Here is a 17715-nt window from a genome sequence, read left to right on the forward strand (position 1 = left end):
TGTGCACACTCGTAGAATGGCACCAAACTTCTGTACTTAAAAATTTCCATAGGCAAAGTTTTAACATTTTTGCAGGTTACCAGTTTAGAGTTAAGGCCCGTACACACGTGCAGATTGTCGGCCGTAAATATTCGGCCGACAACCGATCGGCCGATTTTCGGCTTGTTAGTATGATGCTTCCGACAGCCGACAGCGCACTTTCGGCCGAACAGAATCTGTCGTGCAGGTGTTCTAAAATTTTGTCGGACCCGTGAAAAAAAAAAAATCGGACCTCGTCACTTCCGGTGACAGAGCATCACAAAACAGCTGATGGGAGTCGTCCGTACGCATGCGCAGAAGACATTTTTCGAGGTTTGGCAAAATTATAACAGAGAGCGGACAGCTGATTGAGATAAGGCGGGGCTGAGGTGCGACGGAGGACACCGCCGCGTCATCGAGACATTAGGGAGGGAGGCACATATGCAGAGCTGGTGGAGGAGGCGGGACGGAGGTGCGGCCGTGTAATATATGCAGCACTTAAGCGACTCCTTATGTTTTATTATCTTTATTAATTATCGTATTATTTATCCTTCGGATTTCATTACATTTAGTATTTCTATAATACAAAATAAGAAATACTAAATGTAATGAAATCCTAAGGATAAATAATACGATAATTAGTAAAGATAATAAAACAGAAGGAGTCACTAAAGTCCTGCATTTATTACACGGCCGCACCTCCGTCCCGCCTCCTCTATTCAGCTCTGCAGATGACGCGGCGGTGTCTTCCGTCCCACCTCAGCCCCGCCTCCTCTCATTCAACTGTCTGCTCTGTGTTTTATAATTTTACCAAACCAAGATAATGTCTTGTGCGCATGCGCACTTGAGACTCCCATAACCGGAAGTGACGAGGTCCGATTTTTTCACGGGTCCGACAAAATTTTACAACACAGGCATTAAAATTTTTGTATGCCGACACCAGAACGGCCGATTGTTCGCCAGTCAGTACAGATTTCGGCCGACAGACAGCAGATTTGCAAGACTGGGCATGCTCAGAAAAGAAAAAAAACACAGGGAAAGTTAACCATCACATGACATCACTTCTGCAGTCGGATGTTGTTGGCCGACAAAATTTGTGTGCTGTCTTTTGCACTTTTCAGCGGACACGACAGCCCGGGGACAAAAGATGGCCGATCGTTCGGCCGACAATCTGCACGTGTATACGGGGCTTAAGGCCTCTTTCACACCGGCTTTCCGATCCGGTCCGCCTGTCAGTTTTTCAGGTGGACCTGATCGGTCCGGATGCTCCATGCAGCAGCAGATGTCAGCGGTGACATGTCCGGTGACACCCGTTACTATCCAATCCGATCCTGTCCATGAAATCCGGACAGATGGAAACCCTATTTTCCATCTGTCTGGAGGATCGGATAAAAAAAGGACAGGCGGTCCGTTCTCATCCAATCTCCCATAGAGGACAGTGGCGATCTGACAGCTCAGTCTCTGCACACAGAGCAGTGACAGAGCTGCTCAGTGGGGGATTGGTGGATAGATCCCTGCTGAGCAAAATGGACACACTGCCTGTGTGAAAGGAGCCTTACAGAGGAGGTCTAGGGCTAGAATTATTGCTCTTACTCTGACGTTCACAGAAATACCTGTGGTTTGAACATAGTTTACATATGCAGACGCTTCTGCGTGCATACACAAGGGGACAGGGGCACATTACATTTTTTTTTTATTATTATTATTCTTTATTTTATATATTCATTTTCTTTTTTAGTTTTACACTTTCCCCTTAAAAAAAAAAAAAAATAAGCAGAAAGTGTAAAACTAAGGGCTCTTTCACACGGGTGCTCCGTATGTCTGTAAATCATCCTATTTTTTTGCGGATGATATACGGACATAATGTATGTCTATGGGATTGCGGATGTCAGCGGATGACCATCCGCTGACATCCGATTTGCGTCCTTTCAGTTCTGTTCCGTTTTTTGGAACGGAACAGAACCCTATTTTTGTTCCGTTTAAAAAACGGAATGGATGCAAAATCCGCAATGCCCATAGACTTACATTATGTCCGTATATCATCCGCAAACGGATGGGATGATATACGGACATACGGAACGAACACTCCAATGTGTCATCTGTGTCCGCAAAAAAAAAGTCACTGATCGGAGGAAAAAACTGAACACCCGTGTGAAAGAGCCCTAAAAAAGAAAATTAATATAAAATAAATAATAATAATAATAAAAAAAAAAAAAAAAAAAAAAAAAATCACTTTTATTTCTATTACAAGGAATGTAAACATCCCTTGTAATAGGAATAGGGTATGACAGCTCCTCTATATGGAGAGATGTGGGGTCTATAAAGACCGTCCATAAGATGTCCCCCCCCGCCGCCTGTAACAACAATCAAGCGGCTGAACTGCTGCTGTGATTGTTTTTACGGTGCAGGGAAATCACCGGCAGAAAAAAAAGATATCTATATGATGCCTGTAGCTGCACCCATCATTCAGATATCTCCACTGAAAGCCCAGGGCGTCCTATGACGTTCAGCGGTATGGAAGTGGTTAAAGCAGAGCTTTCCCCTAAAGGGGGAAGCTTTGCTTGTTTGCTTCCTCCTCCCTTTGCTGCCACATTTGGCACCTTTCTGGGGAGGGGTACCCGTACTCACTTCTGGGGGACCTCGCCACAGCAAGGTCCCTCTGCAGTAGTGAATTGAGTGTGAAGCCACAAGGCTTCACTGCCGGGTTCCCTTACAAGGAATAGCAACGGCACCTGAGAGCCAATTAAAAAATCAGCTGGGGTGCCAACATCGCAGGATCCCTGGACAGGTAAGTGTCCAAAAAGGGAATGCTGGAATGTTTGTTGAGAGCTTAAAGGGTTAGCTCACCTTTATAGAAAAAAGGTAAACTAACACTAGATCCCCCCTCCTTACCGTTGGTCACTGCTGTACTTACCCCTGGGGTTGCTGACAGCCACAGCCGCTCTGGGGACTTGAAATAGTCGCTCTTCTCCATTAGCACTTCCAGAACAGACCAGATGGATTCTGATTGGACAGTGCTTTTAACCGGTTGCCGACCGCCGCAAGTACATATACTGCGGCGGTCAGCCCCGGCCAGGCAAAGTGACGTATATATACGTCACTAGCCTGTCACTTGCTTGTGAGCCAATAGCGGGCAAGCCCCGGCTCGTTCCCCGGGAAGTCAGTGCGTGTGACCGGCGGACCCGATGTCCGCTGTGAAGGGAGAAAGGCAGGCGGCTGATGTAAACAAGCCACCTGTCATTCTCCTCTGTGTATGAATAGTGATCATACGGTTCTACTATGTAGGACCCTTGATCACTGTTCCTACACTAGTAGCCATGTCCAATCACAGTAAGAAGCACGCCCCTAGGGACACACTTAACCCCTCCTTCCCCAATAAAGTTAACCCCTTCCCTGCCAGTGTCATTTTACAGTAACAGTGCATATGTATAGCACTGATTACTGTAGAAATGTCACTGGTAACCCCAAAAGTTTCAAAAATGTCAGTCAAGGGTCCGATCTGTCCGCCACAATGTCGCAGTACCGCGAAAAAAAAAAAAAAAATTGCAGATCACCGCCATTACGCGTTAAAAAAAAAAAAAAAAACAAAAAAAAAAACACCAAAAATGACAGAAATCTTTCCCTTAGTTAGTAAACGCAATAACTTTTGCGCAAACCAATCAAAATACGCTTTTTGCGATTTTTTTTTTTTTAACCAAACATATGTAGCAGAAAACAAATTGGCCAAAAATGTTAAAAAATTTTGATTTTTACATTTTTTTGGGGGGAATTTCATATAAAAAAAATGTGAACAATATTGTTATTTTTGCAAAATTGACGCTCTTTTTTTGTTTATAGCGCAAAAAGTAAAAATTGCACAGGTGATCAAATACCACCAAAAGAAAGCTCTGTTTGTGGGAAAAAAAAGGACGTCAAATTTGTTTAGGTACAGCGTCGCACGACCGTGCAATTGTGCGTTAAAATCACGCAGTGCCGAATCGCAAAAAAGGCCCTGGTCAGGAAGGGGGTAAAATCTTCCGGGGCTTAAGTGGTTAATGTGCAGCTGCGGGGTTCTGAGCGCAATCCCAGAGGGAAGTACAGCAGAGACCCGGTGTTCGGTCAGATGGCAGTACCAGCACTGAACACAACATATTGACGTGAATGGGCGCCGCTTCAAGCGGTTGCGGTGCTCCATCGGTTCACTTGTCAAAAGCGATATAGAAAATGTAACAAGCATTCGGGAGGTGCCAGTGAATTCCTGTCCGCTACCCCGGCACTGCTCTGGGAAAAGTGATCCACCGCAAATCACTCTTCACAAAGCGACACAGGTGTAAACAAACCCTCGTGGCTCAGGCACATGGATGCATTCCGGCGTTCACCTCAAGAATTCATTGTCTTTCCACACCCGGGAGTCACAGCTGCAGCCAGCAGTCCATACCAATCAATGACAGGCTGACACATGCTGCAGCTTTACATCTATAAGCCCTGGTTCACACTGGGGTGGCTGTGAAATCGCACTACTTCAGCAAGATTTCAAAGCCGCAGATCAGTGCAATTTGCACCGCTGATTTCATTGCAGCTTGTGACTTCATTTAACAGATATCCATGCTAGTCGCAATGAAATCTGAAAAAAGTTGTGAAGGAAACGTTTTCATAAATGAGTCACGACGATATGAACGGTTCCATTGCCGGCAATTGGGTGCGACTTGTCATGCAATTTTGGAACTGTCAAATCACACCGGTGTGAACGAGGGCTAGGTAGATTTAGACATCTCTTAGTCCCCATTCACATCGGGTCAAATCGCATGCCAAATTGGAGCCTATTGCCTGTAACGGCACCATCCGAATCGGTGCGACGCTGACTTTGTGGCAACGCACCGATTCCCAAAAGTAGGCTCTGCATTGCTTTTGGCAACTTCGGGGCGATTTCAATAGACATCTGTGCAGGAACCCGCGCAGAGGTCTGTCAAAACACCCCTGAACTCACACTGACATGCGGGTTTGAAAATTCAGCTGAACTCGCACGATTTCAAACCCACCCTGAGTGTGAACGAGGGCTAAAGGCCCGTACACATAAGAAAATCTGTAGGGAAATTTCGTCCGACGACCGATCTGCCGATTACCGGATTGTTAGTATGGTGCTTTTCGACAGCAGACTCCGACTTTTCGGCTGACAAAATCCTGATGTGAAGGCTATAAAATTTTTGTCGTTCGTAATACAACGTCCGATTTTCGTCTCATTAGTACAGATTTCGACGGAAAAAAATCTTAAGAGCAAGACTAGGCATGCTCAGAGACGAAAGAACACCTACAAAGCAATCCAACACATGACATCACTTCTGAAGTAGAATTCTGTCATCTGGGAAAATTCGTATGAAAATAACCTCTTCACTTTTCACATCAGACTAGCATGCCACAAAAAACAGACGACAGATCGTTCGATAATCTGATCGTGTGTACGGGGCTTAAGGCTTGATTCACACTGCTGCGACTTAGGATGTGACTTGTGAGACCCCAAGTCACATGACATGTGAAATTCCATTTTAGTCAATGAGAGCTTTCCTTATTAGCACTACTGAAGTCGCTCTGATTTTAGAAAAGGTTCCTGTACTACTTCAAGGTGATGTCTATCCAACTTGTGCCCATAGACTTTAATAAAAGTCTCCTTCAAGTCGGATCCTCGTCTTAGTTGATGCGATTTGGATCCAATATTACAGGAACATTACACAGCTATTCCCTGGAGCTGCGTCAAAGTTGCCTGGCAAAGTCATACTGCAGGTTTCGGCGGTGTGAACTGAGTACTCGCCTCTGCCTTCCCTCTGAAGCCCGATCTGCATTTGGATCACGCTTCAGAATCTGACAGGTGTCAAAAAAGCGATGTAGTGCCTCCTCACTGCCTGTTTTAGGCTAGGTTCACACTTATGTGAATTGGATGCGGGATTCCCTGCATCCAATTCGCATGACAGGAGACTGTGACCGGCTTTTGATGGAGGCGGTTCACACAGCTCCGGGTTGGCTGCGGTCCGCACTGGACAAGGGTCCTGTGCGTCTTCGGCTCATTTCAGATCCAAATTCAGGCAAAAATTTTGACCCGATTCACACCTGAAATGGAGAACAGGAACCCACCGGACCCCTGCTGTGACCCACCGGACCCCTGCTGTGACCCACCGGACCCCCTGCTGTGACCCACCGGACCCCCTGCTGTGAGCCACGGCCGCAGCTAGTGTGAACCCACCCTTGACCCCTGTTTTTGCCAACAAACGCGCTTGTGGGTAGGGTGGTCACCGCATCCCTTTAAACCAGGACACATTAATTACACAGGCTCTGTGGCTGATTAGGCGGTAATTAAACTCACTTAGTGCCTTATGTGCATTATATCAGCCTCAGAACCTGTGTAAATAATAGTGTCCTCGAATAAAGGGATGAGGTGGCAGTCCTAGTTGTGGGGTGTTTGCAGCGTTCCCCATTTGCTTGAGTTTGTAGTGTAAAGTGGACTCATTGCCCACCGATCGCTACATGTCGGGTACATTTTGCTGCGGGCATGAAGCATTGCGACCCCAACATGTAAACAAACACCCCAGTCTCCTGCCTGGGGGCAGTTGGCAAAAACGCGCTTTTACCATGCGTTTTTTTTCACCCCCCCAACCGCACATATAAATGAAGCCTATCCCAGTGATTGCACACATTGAGGACCCATAGACGTCTCCCACTTGTGACGGTCATCCTTAGTTCAGCAGCAGTTGGCGTGTTCCCAGCCCTGGATATAATGCAGATGGAATGAAATAAGAACGTTACCTGTAGTCATGAATGTCGCAGAGCTGGCAGTGGTGTTGCTCTATGGATTTGTAAATGGGGAGGAGGAGAATCCGGCATGGCTTGTAGGAAGGATCTGTGACACTTGGCAAACAGCTGAGGGGAGGGAGGGTCTGCTGTGATTATTACAGGCTCAGGCTTGTCCTGATCTCCCAACGTGGAAAGGAAACTCTGACTGCCTGCCAGATTATAGGAAACATTACCTGTTGTATCAGCATTGATCTCCCAGACATCCAGATTGAGGATGGGTTCACACTGATGTAGTGCGAGAAGCACAGCGATTCCTGTGCTGCATCCGAATCGCCAGCAGTTCACACTGTGCTCTGCAAACCGCGGCGGGTGTCAATATAAAGTTACCGACACCCCAAAATCGGTTCGCAGAACGCAGTGCAAAGGCATAGCTCCCAACTGCCACTGATTTTGAACAAGATCCCTCTATCCTTCTCATTTGTCCTTCATTCTGGTCTGATCTATATAGTTGTATATAAAATGCACTATTTATCTTTAAAAGTGTGTTTCCCAGTGCTGACTTTTTCATTCAAATTTCTAAATTGCTGCATTTTTAAATTTCAAAAGCCAATATAAAGGAATAGTCTAGTGGTAAAAAAAAAAACAAAAAAAAAAACAAAAAAAAAAACAAAAAAAAAAAAACACTTGTGGGTTTAACCTCTTCTGGAACGAGAGGATTTGCCCCCTTAATGACCAGGCCATTTTTTGCGATTTGGCACTGCGTTACTTTAACCAACAATTGCGCGGTCGTGTGACGCTGTACACTAATAAAATCTTTGTCCTTTTTTCCCCCCACAAATAGAGCTTTCTTTTGGTGGTATTTGATCACCTGTGCGATTATTACTTTTTGCGCTATAAACAAAAAAAAACGTCAATTCTGAAAAAAAAAAAAAAATTATATTTTTCACTTTCTGCTATATAACATTCCCAAAAAAAAAAATTCAAAAATCAAAATTTTTTCATCCTTTTAGGCCAATTTGTATTTTGCTACATATTTGTAGTAAAAAAAAAAATCCCAATAAGTGTATTTTGATTGGTTTGAGCAAAAGTTATCGGGTCCACAAACTAGGGGAAAGATTTGTCTTTTTTTTTTTTTTTTTACTAGTAATGGCGGCGATCTGCAATTTTTAGCGGGACTGCGACATTGCGGCGGACAGATCGGACCCCTGACATTTGACACTTTTGGGGGGGACCAGTGACATTACTACAGTAATCAGTGCTAAAAAAATGCACTGTTATTTTAATAATGACACTGGCAGGGAAGGGGTTAACCCAGGGGTGATCAAAGGGTTAAGTGTGAGCCTAGGGGGTGTTTTCTAACTGTATGATGGAGAGACTTGTGGAATCAACACAGAGACCTGTGACCCTTAATAGGAGGAATACAGGCGATCTGTTTTCATTCAGCCCCGGTTCACATTAGTGCGATCGTGGAGATGGCATGTAATTCGGAGCGCACTGCTCCTAAATTACATGCGATCTCATGTGCGGTGCAAATTTCAGCCTTACACTTTGGATGGCTGAATTCGCACCGCATTAAACTCGCACCTGAGGCTTTTTTTATCCACAGCAGAATCGTATCGCATAGTGGTTCACACTTGTGCGATCCGATTCTGTGCGAACTTGCAGATCACACTGCGATCGCAACTGTGGGTGCCGTTAACTTTTAATTGACACTCCCTGCGTATCGCATATGGCAGTGTGAACTGCCAGAGGTGCGTATGCAATGCGGGATCACGCTGCATATTCGCAGAGTTCCCGCATTGCACAAATGTGAACCGGGACTCAAGAAAGAACAGCGGTCTGCTGTGTTTACAACAGCAGACCATCGCTCTCTCTCAGCGGGGAGCGAATGCTGCCGCTGGTCCTGTTGATCGGCTTCGTAATGGGGGTGGTCGCGTGCACGCCCCCCAAGAGCGCTCCTGCAAACTGCCGTACAGGTACAGGGGTTCGCACAGCCGAGCCAGCCTGCTGCAGTATATCTGCGGCAGGCGGTCGGCAAGTGGTTAGTGACACCCCAAAATCGGTTCGCAGTGCAATCGAATGGAATTGGATCACATGAGTCTAAACACCCATGCGATCCGATTCCAGTGCGGACAAAAAAAAAGTCCTGCACTTTTTTGGTGCAGACCGAGTGCGAATTGAGCCATACAGAATGCTCTACATTTGTATGTGATTTGTACAGGAATCTGGTGTGATTCCTGTACACATGACATGCAATGCTCTAAACTAGATGGCTTAAATGTGAGCCCAGCCTCATGTTTAATCAAAGACTTATTGAACACCGCACTCCACAAGCTCTTTCTCATTTTTCTCAGAGCATTTTGAAATTTTTTAGGGCCCATATACATTTGTAACGCATTGACGCCTGTTTTCTGACATGGCTTTGCATTAGGCGTCCTTTAAATTCAATGGGCTTCAGAAGCACAAAAAATGTCCAAAAATTAGACAGTAATCACTAAGGCCGGTTCCCACTGATGCGGTTGTAGACATCGCATGCGATTCGCAACACATTCCTGTGCACATTACATGCAATGTCTGTGTGGTGCAAATTCAGCCATACAGTTTGTATAGCTGAAATCGCATCGCATTCACACCAAAATGGTTCAGGACCCTTTTTTATGCCCGCACTGGAATCAGATTGCATGGATGTTCAGATCTCGTCCATCTGATTCCACAGTTCGCACTGCGTTCTGCAAACAGATTTGTGGGTGTCATTAACTTCATATACTGACACCCGCAGCGGTTCGAAGTGCACATTGTGAACTGCCTGTGATTCTGACGGGGTGTGGTAACCCGCACAGGAATTGCTGATGTTCCAGCATCGCACCAGTGTGAACCTAGCTTTAGGCTGGCCATACATTATACAATTTTCTTTAGATTTACTTTCAACTATGTAGCACAAGGGCCTGCTTAATTGGATACAATTGAAAGTGGTGTTTATTTTTTGACCTCATTATTTGGGTTTTGGTAAATCTAAGACCCGGTTCACACTACTCCGACTTGGGATGCGACGTCAAGTCTCTTGTCATTACAAATTCAATGTAAATCAATGAGAGCCGTCTTAATATGCACTACTGAAGTGGCTCCGACTTCAGAAAAGGTTCCCGTACTACTTCAAGGCGACCTCTATCTGACTTGTGCACATAGACTTCAATGGGAGTCGCCTCTAAGTCGGATCCTTATCTATTTTCAAGCGACTGTGATCAGACTTTCCAGGAAGAAGAAAAAGATTAGCCAGGCATTCCCCACAGACAAAGTCGCCTATCATTTAAGTCTCTTCAAAGTCGCGCTAAAAAGTCGCTCCTTCATGGGGCGACTTTCTGGTCACGGTAGTGTGAACCGGCTCTTAAGGAAAATTGTACAAGCGCACTGAACATGTATGGCCAGCCTTAGGCTCCATTCACATTAATGCTTTTGTTCATGCTTTTTATTTTTTTAACAGGAGTTCCTATGGAACTCTTTCACATCAGCGCATTTTTGCGCCTCTGCATTTTGGAAAGGGTCAGGGACTTTTTTCCCCCACAAAATGCAGCGTTTTGCATGTAATAGACTTCAATGGGCAAGCATTTAAAATGCAAGTCCTGTGTTTTTGATGTGTTTTGCATTATTTATTCTGCCCAACAACAAATTGGCCAAATAAAAAGAAAATAACAAAATAAGCATGAAAAATGCATCAAAAACGTGAACACACAAGAAAAAACACTGCTGAAACGCTCAAAGCAACATGCATAGGTGTGAATCGAACCTTAGGCATTACCTGCAAATGATCGACCCTGGACACAGACTGCCAGCCCCTGATTGCTTTCAATGGGGCTTACGCTTGTACCTAATCACTGGGTACACCTGCTTGGTGTCTTGCATGTAATTACTAAGGCCTGCTTCACACAGGCTTCAGCTTGTATAGGAGTAATGTGAACAGCAAGCTTTTAGGGCCAGTTTACACCAGGACATGGTGCAGGAAACCCACTTTCTGTGCTGCACCGCATTCAAAATGTATTGCAGTTGCGATCTGCAGCAAGTGTCATTATTAAGTTAATGACACCCCAAACGCAGGTCGCAAATTTAGTGTTTGCCCACACTGGATTTCATGGTACATGGTGTTTGCAGTTTGTTTCTAAAAGTAGTGTGGTGCGGTTACAGCCCAAAATGAATGGGCTGAATGTGCAGTGCACAGAACCGCGTGTAGAATCGCACAGCGCGTTCCTGGTGTGAACAGGACCCTCACAAAGCATTTGCAGTGCTTTCAGCAAGCTTTGAATCAGCTCCAGTTTGTAAATTTTGAACACAGATTCCAATGGGAGTGCTGGCTGTCATCTTAACGCCTCCTGACCGCCTGATTTAACCCTATTTTTGCCAACAAACATGCTGTTGAGCGATGTGATAGTTCATTGATTCTTCTTGTCAGTGTGAAACTGTGATATACAGCGTGCATAGCGTCAGCGATCTGCTGATCGCTGGTGCGATGCTTTCCTGGCTCCGAAAACAAAAAATGGTAAATGCACATTTTTTTTTTTAACTGCACAAAAATGTGTGTTTTTATTGTAGCACTAACCACGTAGGGCTTGCTGTGTGATGACTTCTCGGGCATTCTCTGATTACCTGCAGACTGTCATCTCGTTTCCGCTGAGCAGTACGGTTCGGAACGGTACACCTTGATCAGGCTTGCGTTTCCACCGCCAATAGTACCTTTGCTCAACAGTACCTCAGGTCAACAGTACCTCAACAGTGTAGCTCCACCCTGTTGGTACGATACTAATGTGCTTGGTACCCCAACGAAAGGATCCCAAAAAAGTGGTACGTTACAGTTTGGAATTAGGGTACCATTCACAACTTTTGACAATGGAAACGGCAAAAATTGCATACCGAACTGTACCGCTCAGTGGAAACGAGGCATTAGGGTACAGTTCACACATTCCTCCTTACTCCCAATGGCTCGTTACTCAATAAACAGTCCAGGGGTATTGGTATTTATTGTGGAACTTGGATGGGAGAAGGGAATAGTGGGATACTCCAAGTAGATACCGTTGATAAGGAGAACTCTCACTTGGCCTCACCAGGTTACTTGTGGAAGCAGTCACACTGCTTTAACCACCTTGATACTGGGCACTTTGACCCCCTTGCTTTCCCGGCCAATTTTCAGCTTTCAGCACTCTTACAATTTGAATAACAATTACATGGTTATGCAACACCATACCCAAATTTGATTTTTATCATTTTTTTTCACACAAATAGAGCTTTCTTTTGGTGGTATTTATTCACCACTAGGATTTTATTTTTTGCGCTACAAACAAAAAAAAAAGGCTGCAAATTTAGAAAAAGAAAAAAGTGTTTTTTCTTTGTTTCTGTTATAGTTTTGCAAATAAGTAATTTATCTTCATAAATTTTGACCAAAATTTATACTGCTACATATCTTTGGTAAAAAAAAAAAAAACCCAAATCAGGGTATATTATTTGGTCTGTGTGAAAGTTATAGAGTCCAGAAGCTATGGTGGCAATTATTGAAAATTGATCCCACCTGATGTACTGACGGCCTATCTCATTTCTTGGGGCCTGAACATGTCAAGACAGTACAAATACCCCCCAAATTACCGTTTTTTGGAAAGTAGACAATCCAGAGTATATAGTAAGAGGCATGGCGAGTTTTTCCAAAGTTGTAATTTTTTCCTAAAATTCTTTGGAAATTTAAGAAATTATTATTATTACAGTATTTATTTTTATTTTTTTTCACAAAAATGTCATATTAACAAGTTTATTTCTCACACACGGCGTTGCCATACTTGCAACTACACCCCAAAACACATTCTGCTACTCCTCCTGAGTATGGCGATAACATGTGTGAGATTTTTCACAGCCTGACCACATAGATAAGCGCAACATCCAAATAGCACCTTCAGCCATAATCCACTTTAAGACCAGGCCTTCTTCTTACCCTTTTTGTTTACAAGTAAAAGTCTGTATTTCTGCTAGAAAATGACTTAGAACCCCCAAGCAGTATATATTTTTTGTAGCAGAGGCCATGGAGAATAAAATGGTGGGTTTTGCAAATTTTTATGTCACACGATATTTACGCAGCAGTTTTTTCTAACACAATTTTACACACTAATGCATAAATACATTTTATTAAATTTCAATGCACACAGAGACAGTATAATACCCAAATATTCAGTAAAATATAAAATATGGCGTTGCGCTGGGTAAACAAATACCAAACATATCACAGTTTAAAATTGCACACACTTGTGAAATGGCGCCAAACTTTGGTATTTGAAAATCTCCATAGGGGACACTTTATAAGCCTTTATTGGTTACCAGTTTAGAGGTACACAGGTGGTCTGGTGCTAGAATTATTGCTCTTGCTCTGACATTCACGGTGATACCTCACATGTGTGGTGCTATTGCTGTTTACGTATGCGTACTAGACCAATTTGTGCATTCGCCTTTACATGCGAGCATGAGGCCGCTTTAAGGCCCCGTTCACATTGCAGCGACCCGACTTTGCCGGGGGACCTCATAGGTCGCGGCGCGCTGCTCACCCCGCGACCTCAGAGCGGCCGGCACGGACTTCATTACATTGAAGCATATGCAGGTCGCTCCGGGTCGCCCCAAAGAAGCTCCGGACCCTTTTTCTAAGTCGGAGCGACTTGTGTCGCTCCTATTAGAACGGGTCCGCAGCTTCTCTATGGAAGGCGACCTACGGCGACCTGTCAGGCGACCAGGTCACCTGACAGGTCGCCTCAGTGTGAACGGGGGCTAAATGTTTAATTTATTTATTGGTGGGACATTGCTACACTGACAAATGTTAATCGGCCACCTGCGGACACTGACAGATGTTGATGTCACAATGGTGGGGGATCTGTGACAGCTCTGTGTGAAAATTAACCTTAAGCCCCGTACACACACACAGATCGTCGTCATACAAATGTTCGTCTTTTCTCCCCGGGATGTCGGTGTCTGTTGAAAAGTGCAAAGACAGCACAAGGACAGCACAAGAATTTTGTCCGCAGACTTCAGCTGACTGCAGAAGTGATGTCATGTAATGGTTAACTTTCCCTGTGTTTTTTATTTTCTGAGCATGCCCAGTCTTGCAAATCTGCGGTCTGTCAGCTGATTTCTGTACTGACAGGCGAACAATTGTCCGTTCTGGTGTCTGCAGACAAAAATTTTCATGTTTGCAAGAAAGACTCTTGTCCGCGGATTGTGTGCAGACATCTGTCGGAGGCACCATACTAACACGCATACAATCGGCAGATCTTTCGTCCGCCGACGTTTGTATGACGACGATCTGCGTGTGTGTACGGGGCTTTACACACAAAGCGGTCACAGATCTTGCAGGTTATTTTTTGTTAAAAGGTGAACTCATCAATACATACTCTGTGCAGGGTCCACCCACACAGGGATAACACATTAGTTATATACAGACAGGCCCATTGATGTCTATTGGAATTCAACAACTGCTGAGGCACAGCCACTGCTCCCAATCTGACATCGGAATGGTGGACAGCCCTGAACGCAATCCTTGTGAATTCAGAGGCACACACCCATGCAGATGTTGAACTGGGAAAAGCGACTGTGTCTGTGCATTCATTGCATCCCCATAGACATCGATGGGACTGCCAGTACAGGGATGCACAGAACACCTATGTATCCCAGTGTAAGTAAATACGGCCCTCACATTGGCATCTGTGAATGAGGCCTAAAAATGAATACTGATCCGCTTATTGCTATGGAAGTGAGGCTGGGTTCACATATGTGCAAATTGAATGCGGTTTTCACCACATCTAATTCGCATGATATGCGAGTGTGACCGGCTCTTACATGTTCGGGGCGGGTGTGGTGCGAATTTCAAAAGGGTCCTGTGCATTTTTGGATCTGGTTCAGGTTCGAAATCAGGCAAAAATTCGGACCTGAATTGCACCTGGACTGGTGAACTGAAACGCATCAGACCCCAGGCTTAAAACCGCAGCCACACATATGTGAACCCGGCCTTATGCCTCGTTTCCACTGAGTGGTACGGTACGGTTCGGTTCGGTACGGTACGGTTCGGTACGGTACACATTGCGTTTCCACTGCCAATAGTACCCTTTTCATGATAGGCGTGGTGTAGCTGGTCACAGCAGGAAAGCTGTGATAGACGATTCTCTGTCAACCAATCAAAGTTCTTTAGAGTGTAGCTCCACCCAGTTGGTACGGGTCTAATGTGCTTGGTACCCCAACGAAAGGGTACCAAAAAGTGGTACGGTACGGTTCGGAATTAGGGTACCATTCATAATGGAAACAGCATAAATAGCGTACCGTACCGAACCGAACTGTACCAGAAAGCTCAGTGGAAACGCGCAATTAGATTTCTTTTTTAAATCTTAGCAACTCAAGTACGTCTGAGACATTTGAACGTCCTGGTCTATGAATATAAACATTGTCTGGGTCTCTTCTAGTCTCTTCAGAAGCACCTCTGCCATTTTGTGGTGTGCTATACCTCAAAATAGCCAAAAGGAACACCGTGGCCCCTTTCACACAGGCTGGTTTTTAATTGATTTATATGATTTACAACCATTCTTCAGACATTACTTCATGTGTATATTACGGCAGAGAATCGATGAGAAAAGCTGTGGTAAATCTCCTCAGAGCACAGGTGAGGTGATTAGGTTCAGTCAGGTCACCTGTGAGGAGACATCAGTATGTGACAGGACTGGCAGCATGGAGCCCAGACACTGACGTCTCTCTGAGCTCCTGTCTTCAGTAATTTACACTGCTGGAATAAAAGGTAAAAACTTTCTCTTTCTTGGGTAGCATTTATTGTATCTGTGTTATAAGAATGAGACATATTTATACATTTAAGGCTCATTCACACCAGCAGTTGTTTGGTTGCATTTGGCAGTGCTGCCCAATGCAAGAAAAAGGCAATTTGCCTCCAGGCTTCTGTTCACACCTGTGCAGAGAAAAGTAGTTCATGTCGCATTTTTCACCAAATGTCCCACTGCGCTGTAATGCGTTACAACACATAACATTCACACACTAGAAACACTGCGATACGTTTAAACAGTGCACTGCAACGCACGCACATTATGCACACAACAGCATGCCCTGTGTGTTATGAAAGAGCTCTTAAATGTTACGGGGCCATTTTAGAGGTTAAGAGGATAGTTTATTGGTCCCTTCACATTTTTAAGGCAACCCACTCATGATTTTGGCTGGTAGTGCACCTTGACTCCTCAAAAGTCAAAATGCATGTAAAAACGCAGTTGCATCATGTCTGACAATGTAACACACAGTATGTTTGTTGTGGTATACTGTACAGAATAGCATTGGCAGCTATTGTATGTGTGTGCCTGGGGCCATTTAACCACTTCCTTACCAGGCCTATTCTGGCACTCCTCTCCTACATGTAAAAAATCATCATTTTTTGTTTGCTAGAAAACTACTCAGAACCCCCAAACATTATATATGTTTTTTAGAAGAGACCCTAGGAAATAAAATGGTGGTCGTTGCTTTTTATGTCGCACAGTATTTGTGCAGCAATATTTCAAATGCACTTTTTTTTGAAAAAGAAGAAACAAACAGTTTCGTGGAAAAAAAAAAACAAATAAAAACACTAAGGCCCCTTTTACACTAGTGCAACTTGTCCCGCGATTTTGGACCGCAAAATCGCATGACAAGTCGTTTTCCATTATTTTCAATGAGCCCCATTCATATCAGTGCGTTTTGAAGTTGCCCCAACTTCAAAGTAGTTCCTGCACTACTTTGGCACAATTTTAATGCGTTTTGAGGTATATAGCCCTGAGCCATTGCTCAAAATCACGGCAAAGTCGCGTCAAAATCGCGCCGAAAAATCGCGTCGCATAAGTGTGAAAGGGGCTGCATTCACACTTGAGCGTAGCGTTTTACCGCAATTTTTACCGCGATTTTCAGGCGTTTTTGGAGGCAGCCATTAACATCTATCAAAAACGCTAGTAATCAGCCCAAAAAGAAGCTCATGTACTTTTTTCAGCTACAGGCAGTGGTGGGATTCAGCCGGTTCGCACCGGTTCCATAGAACCGGTTACTAACGTTCTGCGAGTTCGCAGAACCAGCTGAATCCCTCTGCGCGTCCGAGCGCAGTACAATTGAATGTCTCGCGCTCGGACCGCGCAGCCGTGGCGGCCAAGGAGCGGAGCAGTGCGCCCCGACCCGCCCATTCTGTGACAATAGCGAATGAGAATTCACTATTGTCACACGGATCCTCCTCCTGGCCAATCAGGGAGCGGGTCCTCCCGCTTACTGATTGGCCGAAAGGCAAACACCGTGCCATTGGACGAGGAGGAGGCGCCGCGGGAGGACTGAAGACTTGGAGACGCGGGGAGCCGGGGACTGAAGAGAAGCTGCGAGAGAGGTAAGTGCGGGGGGATCGCTGGCACTCTGCAATCATTGAGGGCAATGTGTGGCTGGCACTCTGCAATCATTGGGGGCAATGCTGTGGCTGGCACTCTGCAATCATTGGGGGCAATGCTGTGGCTGGCACTCTGCAATCATTGGGGGCAATGCTGTGTTCTGGCACTCTGCAATCATTGGGGGCAATGTGTGGCTGGCACTCTGCAATCATTGGGGGCAATGTGTGGCTGGCACTCTGCAATCATTGGGGGCAGTGCTGTGGCTGGCACTCTGCAATCATTGGGGGCAGTGCTGTGGCTGGCACTCTGCAATCATTGGGGGCAATGCTGTGTTCTGGCACTCTGCAGTCATTGGGGGCAATGCTGTGGCTGGCACTCTGCAATCATTACGGGCAATGCTGTGGCTGGCACTCTGCAATCATTAGGGGCAATGCTGTGGCTGGCACTCTGCAATCATTGGGGGCAATGCTGTGTTCTGGCACTCTGCAGTCATTGGGGGCAATGCTGTGGCTGGCACTCTGCAATCATTAGG

General features: G+C 45.2%; 2 protein-coding genes across 3 annotated transcripts in view; one reads left to right on the forward strand and one right to left on the reverse strand.

The window, feature by feature from the left end:
• DHX32 (DEAH-box helicase 32 (putative)) overlaps positions 1–6855 on the reverse strand; it is a 186961-nt gene extending 180106 nt beyond the window's left edge. Inside the window, exon 1 of the mRNA XM_082269371.1 lies at positions 6793–6855. The gene's annotated coding sequence lies outside the window, so the exon portion shown is untranslated. The remainder of the gene's footprint in view (positions 1–6792) is intronic.
• The window catches only part of FANK1 (fibronectin type III and ankyrin repeat domains 1), a 255721-nt gene that overhangs the window by 902 nt on the left and 237104 nt on the right, over positions 1–17715 (forward strand). The window lies entirely within an intron of this gene.

Source organism: Pelophylax lessonae, assembly GCF_965119305.1.
Source record: "Pelophylax lessonae genome assembly, chromosome: 9".
NCBI lineage: Eukaryota > Metazoa > Chordata > Amphibia > Anura > Ranidae > Pelophylax > Pelophylax lessonae.